The sequence below is a fragment of the Bos mutus genome, chromosome 5 (genome assembly GCF_027580195.1).
Source record: "Bos mutus isolate GX-2022 chromosome 5, NWIPB_WYAK_1.1, whole genome shotgun sequence".
Taxonomy (NCBI): Eukaryota; Metazoa; Chordata; class Mammalia; order Artiodactyla; family Bovidae; genus Bos; species Bos mutus.
The window spans coordinates 78,478,744-78,493,655 of NC_091621.1; the positions used below are offsets into that span (position 1 = coordinate 78,478,744).

General features: G+C 43.0%; 1 protein-coding gene across 1 annotated transcript in view; it reads right to left on the reverse strand.

Moving 5' to 3' along the window:
* Positions 1–14,912, reverse strand: part of GRIN2B (glutamate ionotropic receptor NMDA type subunit 2B) — a 343,677-nt gene that overhangs the window by 10,929 nt on the left and 317,836 nt on the right. The window lies entirely within an intron of this gene.

Here is a 14,912-nt window from a genome sequence, read left to right on the forward strand (position 1 = left end):
AGGCAAGCTACATCACACTCCTGAAAATCACTTGTTGGGTAGCAAATATGTTTTGCTAAGAAATTCTGTCTTTACTTTCCTTGATGCTTTAAAAGCCCATATGTATCCTACATGAGTTGTAGGAGAAATTGTAAAAGCAAATGCAATTTTAATTATGTTCCCTCTTGTGTTTAAGAACTGAGAGTGGATTGCCAGGGCATAGCATAATAAAGGGAAATCTCTTGAATTTTCACCCCTATGACATCAGCTTTGTTTCTGGCTATTGCCCTGCAGTGAGCAGTCTGCATATTGCTTCCTGAAAGCACAATTCATGCATTTGTATCTTCATGGCCTCAGAGAGTCTGTTCCCTCAGCATGATCTCACCTTTCTCCCTGGGCCAATTCATGTCCTTCACCTCATTCATGTAACTCAGAGCAATTTTTCAGGACACTTTCTATGAGCTCTTTCTTCCATCAAGTTTACCCAAGAGTGAGTCATCGGTACTTGGTGTTCTTGGTCTAGATCCTTGTAATTAATACTACAAATTCATTTACTTTCTAAATAAGCTGGCCAAGTTCTGAGAGCTGGTCTCTGAGGTAGTCAGGAAGCTCTAGATTGAGACACATATGGATTGAAGACTGGCTCTGAGTGTGTGTTAGTTGCTCAGTTGTGTCCAACTCTTTGCGATCTCATGGACTATAGCCTGCCAGCCTTCTCTGTCCATGGGGTTTCCTAGGCAAAAATACTGGAGTGGGTTGCTAGTTCCTTCTCCAGGTGATCCTCCTGACCCAGGGATTGAATCCAGGTCTCCTGCATTGCAGGCAGATTCTTTACCATCTGAGCCACCAAGGCAAATAACAGGAGCTCTCTGTGCATCATTTCCTCATATATAATAAAAAGACAGTAATGTCTACTTTTCAAGATTGTTGTGTGTATTAAATGATACAATGCATTGGAAGTACATGACACAGAATCTTGTACACAGTAAGTGCTCAATAAAGACTTCTTATATCAGTTTAAATTCATATCTACATTCTACATTCTCTAGTAAATTTCATACTCTCCAAGTTTCTCATTCTATTAGGACAGCAATGATCAGCTAGAGTATGACTGGAGTTCACAGTCATATATGCTATGCCCTGGTATAGGAAAGCCAATGTAGATATTTAAAGTCCACTTGGTTTCAATATTAAGTGAAGTGCAGTGAAAGTCACTGAGTCATGTCCAACTCTTTGCGACCCATGGACTGTAGCCTGCCAGGCTCCTCTGTCCATGAAATTTTCCAGACAAGAATACTGGAGTGGGTTGCCATTTCTAAGTGAAGATATCTTAAAAATCTTTGAAGGTACCTTTGAAAGTCTAACTTAGGAGTACTCTGAAGTTCTGGAGCTGTCTGGGCTTACAACCATTCTCCTTTATCCTTCCCTTGACGTGAGACACTTACAGCTTCTCAGAATATGGGGATTTCATGGGCCACTAAATATCACAGCACCAGTAACCATAAATGCCATCTTCATTGCTTAGAGTTGGCCGTAGTTAGAAGTAAGGTCATGCAGTGGGGTTAGGTAATCTGAGATGCATCAAAAGATCACTACTTTCTGACTTACCACAATGCTTTTTGCCATTAAGAGTTTTTGTTTAATTACTTTTAAGGGGTTGTGATTTTTAAGAAAATAAAGATACTACAAAAGAGTCAAAGAATTTTAGAGTTGTATGAACCACTCAAGGTTAACTAGTCTAAACCTTTAATTTTACAAATGAAGACAGAGGCCCAAGGAGGACAAGTTATCTGCTCAATGTCATACCACGGCAGTGATGGCTAACATTATCAGAAATCAACTGGCTTAATTAATAGTACTTCTCATGGTTCCCAGCAGATAACAAGTTTAAAGTAAATACGAATATGCTTTATTGGAAGAGACAGAATGCTATGCATAGAACTGCCAGTTGTAACACTTCAGATATTTGAAAGACAGTGTCCCACAGTCAAAAGTAGAGTATTCATAGATACCATGGCAGGCAGCAATATAACCAAATGTGCTCTCTTTAATCAGTAATTTCCCATTTTGTTAGGACAGTGAGAACTGATGCTTACAATGACTGAGATACTCTAGGGTCTAAGGTATTTTCTGAAACATCAATGAAAGTTGAAATCGTGTCCAGTACAATGTTGGTATAAATTTTTACATTCTAGTTTTTTGAAAATCAGTTGTCAATGTAAGATAGATATAATAATTATTTTCAAATTAAAAGTATTTTTATTGAAGTAGAGTTGATTTACAGTGTTGTGTTAACTTCTGCTTTGCAACAAGGTGATTCAGTTATATATGCACGCTAAGTCACTTCAGTTGTGTCCGACTGTTTGCAACCCTATGGACTATAGCCCACCAGGATCTTCTGTCCATGGGATTCTCCAGGCAAGAATACTGGAGTGGGTTGCCATGTCCTAATCCAGGGGTTCTTACCAACTCAGGGATCAAACCTATGTCTCATGTCTCCTGCACTGGCAGGCAGGTTCTTTACCACCAGTACAACTTGGGAAGCCCATTCATTATATATCTATATGTATATCTATATATATATCTATATATCTCATTTTCACTATGGTTTATCACAGGATATTGAATGTAGTACCCTGTGCTATACAGTAGGGACTTATTTTTCTATTATTGTACATATAACAGTTTTCATTTGCTAATCCCAAACACTTAATTCTTCCCTTCCCCACCAAGCCTTTCCCCTTGGGAACCACAAATCTGCTCTCTATAGATATGACAATTTTTGATTAACCAAATCAAATGGAATGTGATATCCAGAAGGCCTCATGTCCTGATAAAGCTAGATTATGGAAATTTTCTGTGCTACTCTTTATTAACTTTGATTTCTAAATTATCTTTAGACCTCTAGATGCTGTTTTATATCTTTGAATACTTAAAAACTAAAGAAACAATGGAGAAACTGGAATATCCAAGATGATTTTGAAAAAGGGGGACAAAGTTGAAGGACTCATACTACCTGACTTTGAGACTTACAAAGCTGTAGTCATCATGACAGTGGGACATTAACACAGAGAGAGTAAAGAGATCATGAGAACAGAGTGCCCTCAACAGATCATCACATATGGTACAAAGGCGATTCAGTAAAGATACAACAGTCTTTAACCAGTGGTATTGGAACTCTATATGTAAAAAAAAGAACTTCATTCCACATCTCACAAGATATATGGAAATTAAGACTAAGTGGATCAATGTACCTAAATACAAGTCCTAAAACTATAATATGTCCAGGAGAAAATATAAGAGAAAGGCTTTGTCATCTTGAGTTAGACAAAGATTTCTTAGATCTGACACCAAAAGTATAATCCACCATCAAAAGCAAGTAAGTTGGGCTTTGTTAAAATGAAGAACTCTTTGAAAGGCACCGTTAAGATCATGGAAAGACAAGACACCGGCGAGATAAAAATCTCTGAAAACAGTTTAAAACTATTAAAGAACTAAAGGATTACATAACAACACAGCAAGACTGTGGTTACAGCATCTTCTGTAAGAAAATAGTCAGAAATAGCCAACACAAGAAGCATGGGAGGCACAGGCCTATGGAAAGCATTGGTCTCGAAGGCAGACAATTTGGATTTCAATTCCAGTTCTTTGACCAACTGTATGAACATGGGCTAGTTCTTTAACTTCATGGAGCCCCATTTTCCTGGAAGTATTGTTTTTAATTACTATTATGATAATATCTAGGATCACTTAACACAGTATCTGGCACATGGCAAATTCTCAAAACTATTAACTGCTTCCACGAGGGTGAAGTTCTCATACCTAAAACTGTCCCATGTTAGATTATGTCCCCTAAGATGGAAAACTCCTGTTTCCTAATTTGTTCCTTAAATTTGGCCAGTCTGGGGACCAAACGGGTGAGTGTATCACCCCAGAATCAGCCAGAGCAGAAGAAGTAAGCCAGCCTTTTCCTCTGAAAAATTCTTGTCCCAGATTGGTGAAGTTTAAATAAAACCTACATTTTTAAAACACTGTCACTGGAACTTGAATTTCACTAAAATTAATGGCCATGGAGAACTTTATTTTTAGCAAGGAAGAAGGAAAAGGAAGGATCTTCCAAATACCACCTTGATGTTTCCAATAAATGCCCAATAATAAAACTTACTCCAAGCTGTGAGGTGTTCTATGGCACTTGTTTTACCCGAACGGCAGTCAGTGCTCCTTGGGGTTTGGGGAAGGAGTAAAACTTAGTACTGTCCAGCACCAGGGGTCTTAAAATCCATGGAACAGGGAGGACTCTGAGAAAATTTTTTTTTTTTAAATTAAAGACCCCAATACACCAAGGAGACCAGCATGAATTTTATATAGTTATTCCTTATTAGTCACCTTTGGCTATTACAGAGCTTTCTTGAACTTGGAATGTTTCTCTATATTATAAAAACATGTGCTTAGTTGCTCAGTTGTATCCAACTCTTTGTGATCCTATGAACTGTAGCCCGCCTGGCTCTTAGTCCATGGAATTCTCCTGGCAAGAATACTGGAGTGGGTTGCCATTTCCTCCACCAGGGGATCTTCTTGACCCAGGGATCGAACTCGGGTCTCCTGTGTCTCCTGCATTGCAGGTAGATTCTTTATTTGCTGAATCATCAGGGGAGCCCCATAAAAACATAGAGAGGAGAACAAAAACACAGAAATGAAGAAATTTTGGGGATCAGTCTCATTTCACAGATGAGAAAACTGAGGCTCTGAAGAAACCAAGGAGTTGTTCCAGGCTACAGAGTGAAATAGGAGGACCAGCTTATAGGGCTTGACCCTTGAGCTGAGTCCTCTGACCGCAGCTCAAACACCAGCCGCCAGGTCCTACCTTTGCTCACCGGCAAGGAACTCTATGCATGTGTATGTGGGGCCACCTGGCGAGGGCACCCTTCCCTTCCTGGCATATCAGATGCCAACTCCCTCTTAGGGTTCAACCCAGGGCATCCAGCCATAACTGTAACCAGGCTCTCACCCAAGGGCAGAATGTTAAGAGACCTGTAATCTCACTTGATCTTCCTGGAGAGCTGCTGGGAATCAGAATTCAGCCATCTGAGAGGCTCAGATGACCATCTCAGCCCCCACATTAATGACCTCAAAGTGAGTGAGTCTTGGCTATCAGGGAGGGGAAAGGTGTGGAGGCAAGGACAAGGCTCCACCCCAACCCAGAGATGAGGGGACTTGGGGGCCCTGGAGTGGTACTGGCTAATGCCTTCCATTAGACAGGCCCTTCTGCAGCCTTCAGAGAGAAAGGGAAAAGGCAAGATGTCAAGGAAGTGGCGTCATCAACTCAATAGACATGAGTTTGAGCAAACTCCAGGAGATAGTGAAGGTGAAGGAAGCCTGGTGTGTTGCAGTCCCTGGGGTCGCAAAGAGTTGGGCATGACTGAGCGACTGAACAATAACAAGGGAGTGGAGATCTGGTCCATTTTGCTTGTTTATTAAATACATAAACTGATTTTACTATGTATATGGCATTATTAATTTGTTCATAGCAGCTACTAATACTCAACACCTATATATGTGCTGAGAATAACTCTCGTAACTCTTTTAATGATAACAGTTTAAATGCCTCCATTTATTTGATAAATATATATTCTGAGCATCTAATAGTGTACAGCCTGTATTTATGAGGATGCAAAGATGAAAACATCAGACTCTTGTTTTCAGGAAGTTTACATACCAGAGGGGGATGTAAACATTCATTCAGTTTTTCATCCCTTTACCTTTTCATTCATTCATTATTTCATTCTTATAGACATTCAGCAGGTATTTACAGTATCTATAACCATATTCTGGGTGCTGGGGATGCAATGTGACAGGAGAGGAAGAACCTGCCTTCAAGGAGTTCATACTGTAAACAAAGGGGACAGATAATAAACTTTTTTTTTGTAGTGGACTGGGGACTGTGCTGGTGGCCCAGTGGTTAAGAATCTGCCTGCCAATGCAGGGGACACAGGTTTGACTCCTGTCTTAGAAGATCTCACATGCCCCAGGGCAGCTAGGCCCTTGCTCTGTAACTACTGAAGCCCAAATGCCCTACAGCCAGTGCTCTGCAACAAGAGACACCACCGCAAGGTGAGTAGCACCTGCTCACTGCAACTTGAGAAAGCCTGCATGAAGCAATGTAGACCCAGTACAGCCAAAAATAAAATAAACTATAATGCATAGTTGACCAATACACAGCCACAGATTCTTTTCCAGTCCTTGTATAAGAGATGAGGCCTACACGCTATGAACTTAATTCTGATCTGGGCTTGTGACTTGCTTGACCAACAGAATGTGCAGAAAGAACACTCTGGGACTTCTGAGGCTTGGTCATAAGAGGCCTTGTGGTTTCCACCTGGGCCTCTGTATGAAGTCAACAGCCCCATGGGCTCCATGCCAGAGGTGTGATGTGTAGGCACTTCTGTCTCCAGGCTTGGCTGAACACAATCTTCCAAACACTCCAGTCGGGGCACCAGGCAACCTTGCCCGCATATCTGACCCACAAGTTGGAGAAATACAATGAAATGGCTCTTGCTTAAGCCACCAAGTGCTAGGGTAGACTGCTGTGCCGCCATAGATCACGAGCCCACAGGTGATCTCAAGTAGTGAAAACCAGGTTCTGGGAAGACATTGACGCAGCTTGGATACAAGACACAGGGTGACTGACTGGCAGGAAAACGAGTTTAGCCCAGCTGGCCTGAGAAGGCCTGTCTGAGAAGGTGGCATCTGAACAAAGCCCTGGATGAGAGGAGGAACTCGGCATGTGAAGATCAGGGGAAAGTGCAGCAAGTCCAGGGAACAGCAAACACCAAGGCCAGACAAGGAGACAAGCCTGGTGTGGCTGGTGGGCCAGGAGCCACGTGCGGGGCATCACGGAATCATGTGCCAGTGACAGAGGAGCCCAGAGCAAAGGGCGCGGTCCTGAACAGGCCTACAAAGGCTGAAGGCCCGGGGCTAAGAGATGAAGGGAGAGTCTTCTAGCAGGGCAAGAGGAGCCGAAGGGTTTCTAGACAGACAGCAGTCGGATTTAGACACAGGGCCTTGAGAGAGGCTGGGCATTTGTCATTCAGTTCAGTCACTCAGTCGTGTCCGACTCTTTGCAACCCCATGAATTGCAGCACGCCAGGCCTCCTTGTCCATCACTAACTCCCAGAGTTCACTCAAACTCAGGTCCATCGAGTCGGTGATGCCATCCATCCATCTCATCCTCTGTCGTCCCCTTCTTCTGCCCCCAATCCCTCTCAGAGTCTTTTCCAATAAGTCAACTCTTCCCATGAGGTGGCCAAAGTATTGGAGTTTCAGCTTCAACATCAGTCCTTCCAATGAACACCCAGGACTGATCTCCTTTAGGATGGATTGGTTGGATCTCCTTGCAGTCCAAGGGACTCTCAAGAGTCTTCTCCAACACCACAGTTCAAAAGCATCAATTCTTCGGCGCTCAGCTTTCTTCACAGTCCAACTCTCACATCCATACATGACTACTGGAAAAACCATAGCCTTGACTAGATGGACCTTTGTTGGCAAAGTAATGTCTCTGTTTTGTAATATGTTATCCAGGTTGGTCATAACTTTCCTTCCAAGGAGTAAGTATCTTTTAATTTCATGGCTGCAATCACCATCTGCAGTGATTTTGGAGCTCCCAAAGATAAAGTCTGACACTGCTTCCACTGTTTCTCCATCTACTTCCCATGAAGTGATTGGACCACATGCCATGGTCTTTGTTTTCTGAATGTTGAGCTTTAAGCCAATCTTTTCACTCTCCTCTTTCACTTTCATCAAGAGGTTCTTTAGTTCCTCTTCACTTTCTGCCATAAGGGTGGTGTCATCTGCATATCTGAGCTTATTGATATTTCTCCCGGCAATCTTGATTCCAGCTTGTGCTTCTTCCAGCCCAGTGTTTCTCATGATGTACTCTGCATATAAGTTAAATAAGTAGGGTGATAATAATCAGCCTTGATGTACTCCTTTTCCTATTTGGAACCACTCTGTTGTTCCATGTCCAGTTCTAACTGTTGCTTCCTGACCTGCATATAGGTTTCTCAAGAGGTAGGTCAGGTGGTCTGGTATTCCCATCTCTTTCAGAATTTTCCACAGTTTATTGTGATCCACACAGTCAAAGGCTTTGGCATAGTCAATAAAGCAGAAATAGATGTTTTTCTGGAACTCTCTTGCTTTTTCTATGATCCAGTGGATGTTGGCAATTTGATGTGTGGTTCCTCTGCCTTTTCTAAAACCAGCTGGAACATCTGGAAGTTCACGGTTCATGTATTGCTGAAGCCTGGCTTGGAGAATTTTGAGCATTAATTTGCTATTGTGTGAGATGAGTGCAATTGTGTGGTAGTTTGAGCATTCTTTGGCATTGCCTTTCTTTGGGATTGGAATGAAAACGGACCTTTTCCAGTCCTGTGGCCACTGCTGAGTTACCTCTCATTTGTCATTACTGGAGGCTAATAGATATGGCTGTGGTAAACGGAAGGCATTGGGGCTGAAGAGGGAGGCGGTGCCTGGGTCCCAATGGGAAGTGAATTCTGCACAAAGTCCATGCTCTAAGGGAAAAGAAACAGTAGAACCCCTGGAGTTAAACTGCCTGTGTTCAAACTCCAGCTCTGTCTCTTGATAGCTGTGTGACTTGGAGCAACTTACTTAACTTCTCTGTGCCCCAGTTTCCATATTTGTACAGTGGGGCTAATAATGCTACCTACCTCATTAGGCTTCTTACCATTCAACAGATTAATCTGGGCAACATGTTGGCATAGTGCCTGGCACAAGTTAAACACACTAGATTAGCTATTATAACTGTTATCATCATCATTATCAGAAGCAACCAGAGAATTCTGGCTGAGTGTCAACACTGGGTTTTTGTGCTGGAAAGAGCCCTGAGGCATGCAGGGATAAAGGAGAGTGACAGGAGCCGAGAAGGAGATGCACTGGGATGAGGGTCTGGGTGCCAGGGAAAACAAGGAGAGCAGGAACATTGTAGATAATTCCCTACCACCCAAGACTGTGAAAGATACCACGTGCACAGCTAGATAAAATCAGGACCACAGGGTGTACACCAGTGCCGCAACCTGGCTTCCTGGATGGCTCTTGAAGGAGGCTGGATTTAAGCTGGAGGAGTGGGTTGGGTTTGGAAGGGTGGAGGTGGGGCATGAATGTCCCTTCCCATTAGAAGAACCCTCCACTATAAGACACTTGCTCCTTGGAAGTAAGGCTATGACAAACCTAGACAGTGTAGTAAAAAGCAGAGACACCACTTTGCCAACAAAGATCTGTATAGTTAAAGCTATGGTTTTTCCAGTAGCTATCTATGGATGTGAGAGTTGGACCATAAAGAAGGCTGAGTGCTGAAGAATTGATGCTTTTGAATTGTGGTGCTAGACTCCTGAGAGTCCCTTGGATAGCAAGGAGATCAAACCAGTCAATCCTAAAGGAAATCAACCCTGATTATTCACTGGAAGGGCCGATGGTGAAGCTGAAGCTCCATTACTTACTCTGGCCACCTGATGCGAAAAGCCAACTCATTGGGAAAGACCCTGATGTTGGGAAAGATTGAGGGTAGGAGGAGAAAGGGGTGACAGAGGATAAGATGGTTGGATGGCATCACCGACTCAATGGACATGAGTTTGAGCCAAGTTGGAGAGAGAGTGAAGGACAGGGAAGCCTGGCATGCTGCAGTTCATGGAGTTGCAAAGTGTTAGATGCGACTGAGCGACTGAACAGCCACTGTAAGACACTCCTCGTCCAGCTCTGTTCCCACAGTGAGAGAGGAAACAGGTCCTCACAGGGAAGTTTTGAGGCCATGATGCCAGGAAAACAGAAAACACAAACCCTTCTACAGGCTTTTGTGCTGACCACTAGACACAGTCCAATGAGGTTCCTTAGCATTAGATCCTGGGAATGACAGCAGGCAAATCAAAGGAGGAGGTGGCAATAAGTCCCTTCAGGGGTAGCTGGGAACCCTGAAAGATGGCTTTTCTCCTTCAGTCAGAGTCCCATCAGCATATGCAAATTAGGACAAACCAGCACTGTGACCTTGCAGAGATGGATATTGTAACGTCCTGTTTGCAGAGTCCATCCACGTGAGATACAGAATCTGGGGGCTTTTGTCTGCAAAGCTTGACAATCCCATGCATAAATATTCATCCCAGCACTCCTGCTTTAACATTTGAATCACAAAAAGAATCAATGCCCAGATGCAGCTCAGCTCAGCCGTCTGAGGCACCCAGGAGAAAAGGTGGGAAGGTTTAGGCAGCAAGGGTGGCATTTGGTGATGTGCTAATGAAGAGGAGGTGGCAGAACGGCAGAATTTGGTGGGGAGCACGTTACCTACCCAAGTCCCATCCCATCATCACTGTTATTAGAATCAGTACCCTCTGTTTTCACAGGACTGTTTTATCATTGACTTCCTTTATTTTGACGTACAGTTCTACGAATTTTGTTATTCTAGTTATTCGTTCATTTTATCAATATACAGTCTGTGGAGTTGCTAAGAGTCAGACACAACTGAGAGACTAACACCACCATCACCGTACATAAAATGAGGGCTTCCCAGGTGGCTTAGCCGGTAAAGAATCCGTCTGCAATGTAGGAGACAAGGGTTTGATCCTTGGGTCGGGAAGATCCCCTGAAGAAGGAAATGGCAACCCACTCCAGTATTCTTGCCTGGGAGATCCCACGGACAGAGGAGCCTGGAGGGCTACAGCTCACAGGGTCACAAAGAGTCGGACATGACTGAAGCGCCTGAGCCCACACGTGTACATAAAATGGACTCTTTTTTGTTATTGATCTGTCTTTTAATCCATTATTGATAGTTTGGTTTTGCTTTGGGATCCAATCTGAGAATCTTTTGCTTTTAGTACAAGAATTTGCACTACTTTTATTTATTCATAGGAAAAAATGTATCTGGCACTCATTTAATCTTCTTAGAGCTGTCCCTCTGTTCTAACAATAAAATTTACCATTTTAAATATTTCTAAATGTACGGGTCTGTGGCATTAAATACATTCATACTGTTGTGCACCATCACCACCACCCATCTCCAGAAATCTTTCATTTTCCTCAACTGAGACGCTGTACCTATTAAACAATAACTCCCCATTCATTCAATGAATTTTAATCACGCATTGAATCTTTTTAAAAATTTATTTATTTTTAGCTGTGCTGAGCCTTTGTTGCTGCTCGGGCTTTTCTCTAGTTGAAGTGAGTGGAGGCTACTCTCTAGTTGCACAATGGGCTTCTCGTTGTGGTGGCTTCTCCTGTTGAGGTGCATGAGCTCTAGGGTGCTCGGGCTTCAGTAGTTGAGACACGAGGGCTCAGTGGTTGCAGCTCCCAAGCTCTACAGCATAGGCTCAGGAGTTGTGGCATACGGGCTTAGTTGCTCTGAGGCATGTGGAATCTTCCCAGACCAGGGATCAAACCCATGTCTCCTTTACTGTTAGGTGGATCCTTACTACTGAGCCACCAGGGAAGCCCTGACCATGTACAGAATCTTGTAACCAGCAGCAGGACAGGACACAGAACAAGTCCATCACCTCCAAGAACTCCTGTATGTTCTTTGTCTAGAGTTGTTCTCCCTCCACCTTTAACCTCTGGCGAGCGCTGCTCTGTCCTCTGTCCCCACAGTTTTGTCTTTTCCAGAATGTCTGTCCTACGAACGAAATCACACAGCATGTAACCTATTGAGACGGGCTTTTCACTTCTCATAATGCCCCTGAGATTCATTCATGCTGCTGCTTGTATCTGAAGGTCATTCCTATTTATTGCTGAGTAGAATTCCACTGTGTGGGTACATTGGTTTGTTTATCCATTCACCCATGGAAGGACATTTCAGTTACTTTCAGTTTGGGATAATCATGAATGGAGCATGGATGTACAAGCTTTTGTATGAAAATAAATTTTCACTGAAGGTAAATACCTGGGAGTGGGAGCTGGTCATGAGTCACCCTCCTGTCTGGGACCTCCTCCCTCAAGTGTACCTCTTTTTGCATCTCTTCTCTCTCTTGACCTTTCCATTTTTCCCATGAATTATAAAGTAAATTAGCTCAGTTGGTAATGAATCTGCCTGCAGTGAAAGAGACCTGGGTTCGATCCCTGGGTCAGGAAGATTCCCTGGAGAAGGAAATGGCAGCCCACTCCAGTTATTCTTGCCTGGAAAATTCCATGGACAGAGGAGCCTGAGGGCTACAGTCCATGGGGTCGCAAGAGTCAGATACAACTTAGTAACTAAACCACCATGTAAAGTAGGTACATTCACTATTATTATCTTATTATTCTGCCTGATTCTCATTCCTTCCATAATATTATCCTACAGCTTATCTAGGATGATGTAGTTGTGTGTGTATGTGTGACTTCAGACTCTAAGCAACACCCGAAGGTGGCAGGGAATGGCTGGAGAAAGTGGTTCCTGTCCTCTTCCGTGGTGATCGGTGACTCTTTGTTTGCCCAAAGAAGAAGAAGGTGAGATGACAACACAGACCAGACTCCTTGCAGGTATGACCTTCACTGTTTGATGATCCATCAGTGCTCGGGAAGATGCGGAAAGGAGGCACAATGTGCTTAGCCGGAAAAGGCAGTGTAATGATGGAACAGTAAGCCAGAACATGGGTCATGGGCTTAGAAGATCTTAATTCAAAACTGAGTTCCACCCTCTATTAACTAAGCGACTTCATAAACAAACCACTTAGCTCTGAAACTGAATATCGACAGTGTTCTAAGAGCAGAAATAATGAATAGCATCTCATTACAGATCCTCCACTTCAAACCTGGGGCCCAGGGTAGCCACCCAGGGCCTGCCATGGAACAAGCTGGCTGTGGATATATAGTGACAGATTAGAAAGGCAGGCTGTTCATGAGAATTAGAATCTGATGGAAGGGGGGGAAAAAATTTGGTTTTCTATTTCATTCTACGTTATTCATTGGAGAGAATATTGTTAAAATTCATTTGGAACAGGTGACTGATTAACAATTACTGTGACAACAATAACACAGAATGTAGTTAGAAGATACAGGTATATCATCAAATTGCCCAAATCAACTCAGTTCTCTTGCTGGGTACCTGGAGAAATAGATTCCATTTTGCTACTGTCACAAACGGAGTTAGCATTCAGGAAGAACCTAACACCTTAGTCTTTTTGTTCTTTTTTTCTCTTGTTATTAATATTAGTCCTATGCTTGTCTACAGTGGCAAACACATCTAAATTTGCATGTGAAGAAACCTCACTTATACAATGGAATATTATTCAACCATTAAAAAGAAGGAAATAATGCCATCTGCAGCAACATGGAAGGACCTAGAGATTTCAAACTGAGTGAAGCAGGGCAGCAGAGAAGGAGCAATATTGGATGACACCCCTTATTTATGGAATCTAAAAAGAAATGATACAAGTCAACTTACAAAACAGAAAGATATAGACTTAGAGAATGAACTTAATGTTGCCAGTACACACTGCTGTATTTTAAATGGATTACCAACAAGGCCCTACTGTATAGAGCACGGGGAACTCTGCTTAATGTTATGATGCAGTCTGGACAGGACTGGGATTTGGGGGAGAATGGATACATGTATATGCATGGCTGAGTGCCTTCACTGTTCACCTAAAACTGTCACAACATTGTTAATCAGATATACCATAGCACAAAATAAAAAGTTAAAAAAGAAACCTGCCCTTGGCTCTAAGAAGCCTGGTAAGTAGTCTTCACAACTCTGGATGCTGTGCCTCTGGGGAAGGCAGCCCTTACCTCTCTGAGCTCAACATGGAGCTGGGGCTCCATGACAGGCTGCAGAGGGCAGAGCGTGATGGAGGACACAGTACTGGCTCACCTCCTGTCACTACCCTCCTGCTATGGCCAAAACAAGAGCTTGTAGAAAAGAAAATCGTTGGATTTCTAGAAAGGAGTTAATGACCAGTTTTTTTTTTTTTTTCTCATTGTAAAACAGTCACTTCTTTTGTATTTTGCAAAATTTGCATCTAGAAGCCTTAATAAATATTTCCTAAAATATGTCATAAGAGTAAACAGTAGCATTCTAGTTCATGTTAGCTCGCTGAGGTCTGGTCCTTGAGCTGGTAGAGCAGAACAGGTGGGCTGATTCCTGTATTCACTTTACCACATCATAGTGTACCCTGAGGTCTTAGGTGTCTGGCCATAAAGTATCAGCATCAACACACATTTCATGGGAAACATCCATACATAAGTCGCTGAGCTCTGAAATGAGAATCTGAAATGAAATGGGACAGTAGATACAATTCCTACATTATAGTTCAACTGGAAATAAAACTGTTAAGACAATACAGACACAGCTAACACATCCATGTTAATGCATACACGATTTACATATAGTAACTCATTAATCTTCCCATCAACCCTACGTGCTCAGTCATGTATGACACTTTGCTGGCCCCATGCCAGGCTCCTCTGCCCATGGAATTTTCTAGGCAAGAATACTGGAGTGTGTTGCCATTTTCTACTTCAAGAGACCTTCCCAACCCAGGGATCAAACCAGTGTCTCTTGCATCTCCTGCATTGGCAGATAAATTCTCCTTACCACTAGTGCCACCTGAGAAGCCTTCAACCCTGTGAGGAAGGTATTATTATCCCCAGGTAACAGCCCTGGAAACTGATGCCCAGAGAGGTAAGTAACTTGAATAAGATCACCTAGCTAGAAACTAGTACAGCAAGGGTTCCAGTCCAGGGTCCTCACCCTTAACTGCAAAACACATCACAGAATTCTAGATACACAGAGTAGGTGCTCAGCAAACATGTAGAGTAGAAAAATCCAATGACTAAGGAATATACCAAGTTCCAAGTGGGACAAAAGGAAAGTAATGGCTCTGCAGGTTTAGAGGAGCAGAGATCATTGCGAGACTCCAGGGAGGAAGCAGCAATGCAGCAACCCCTACAGATGGGCCAAGGTT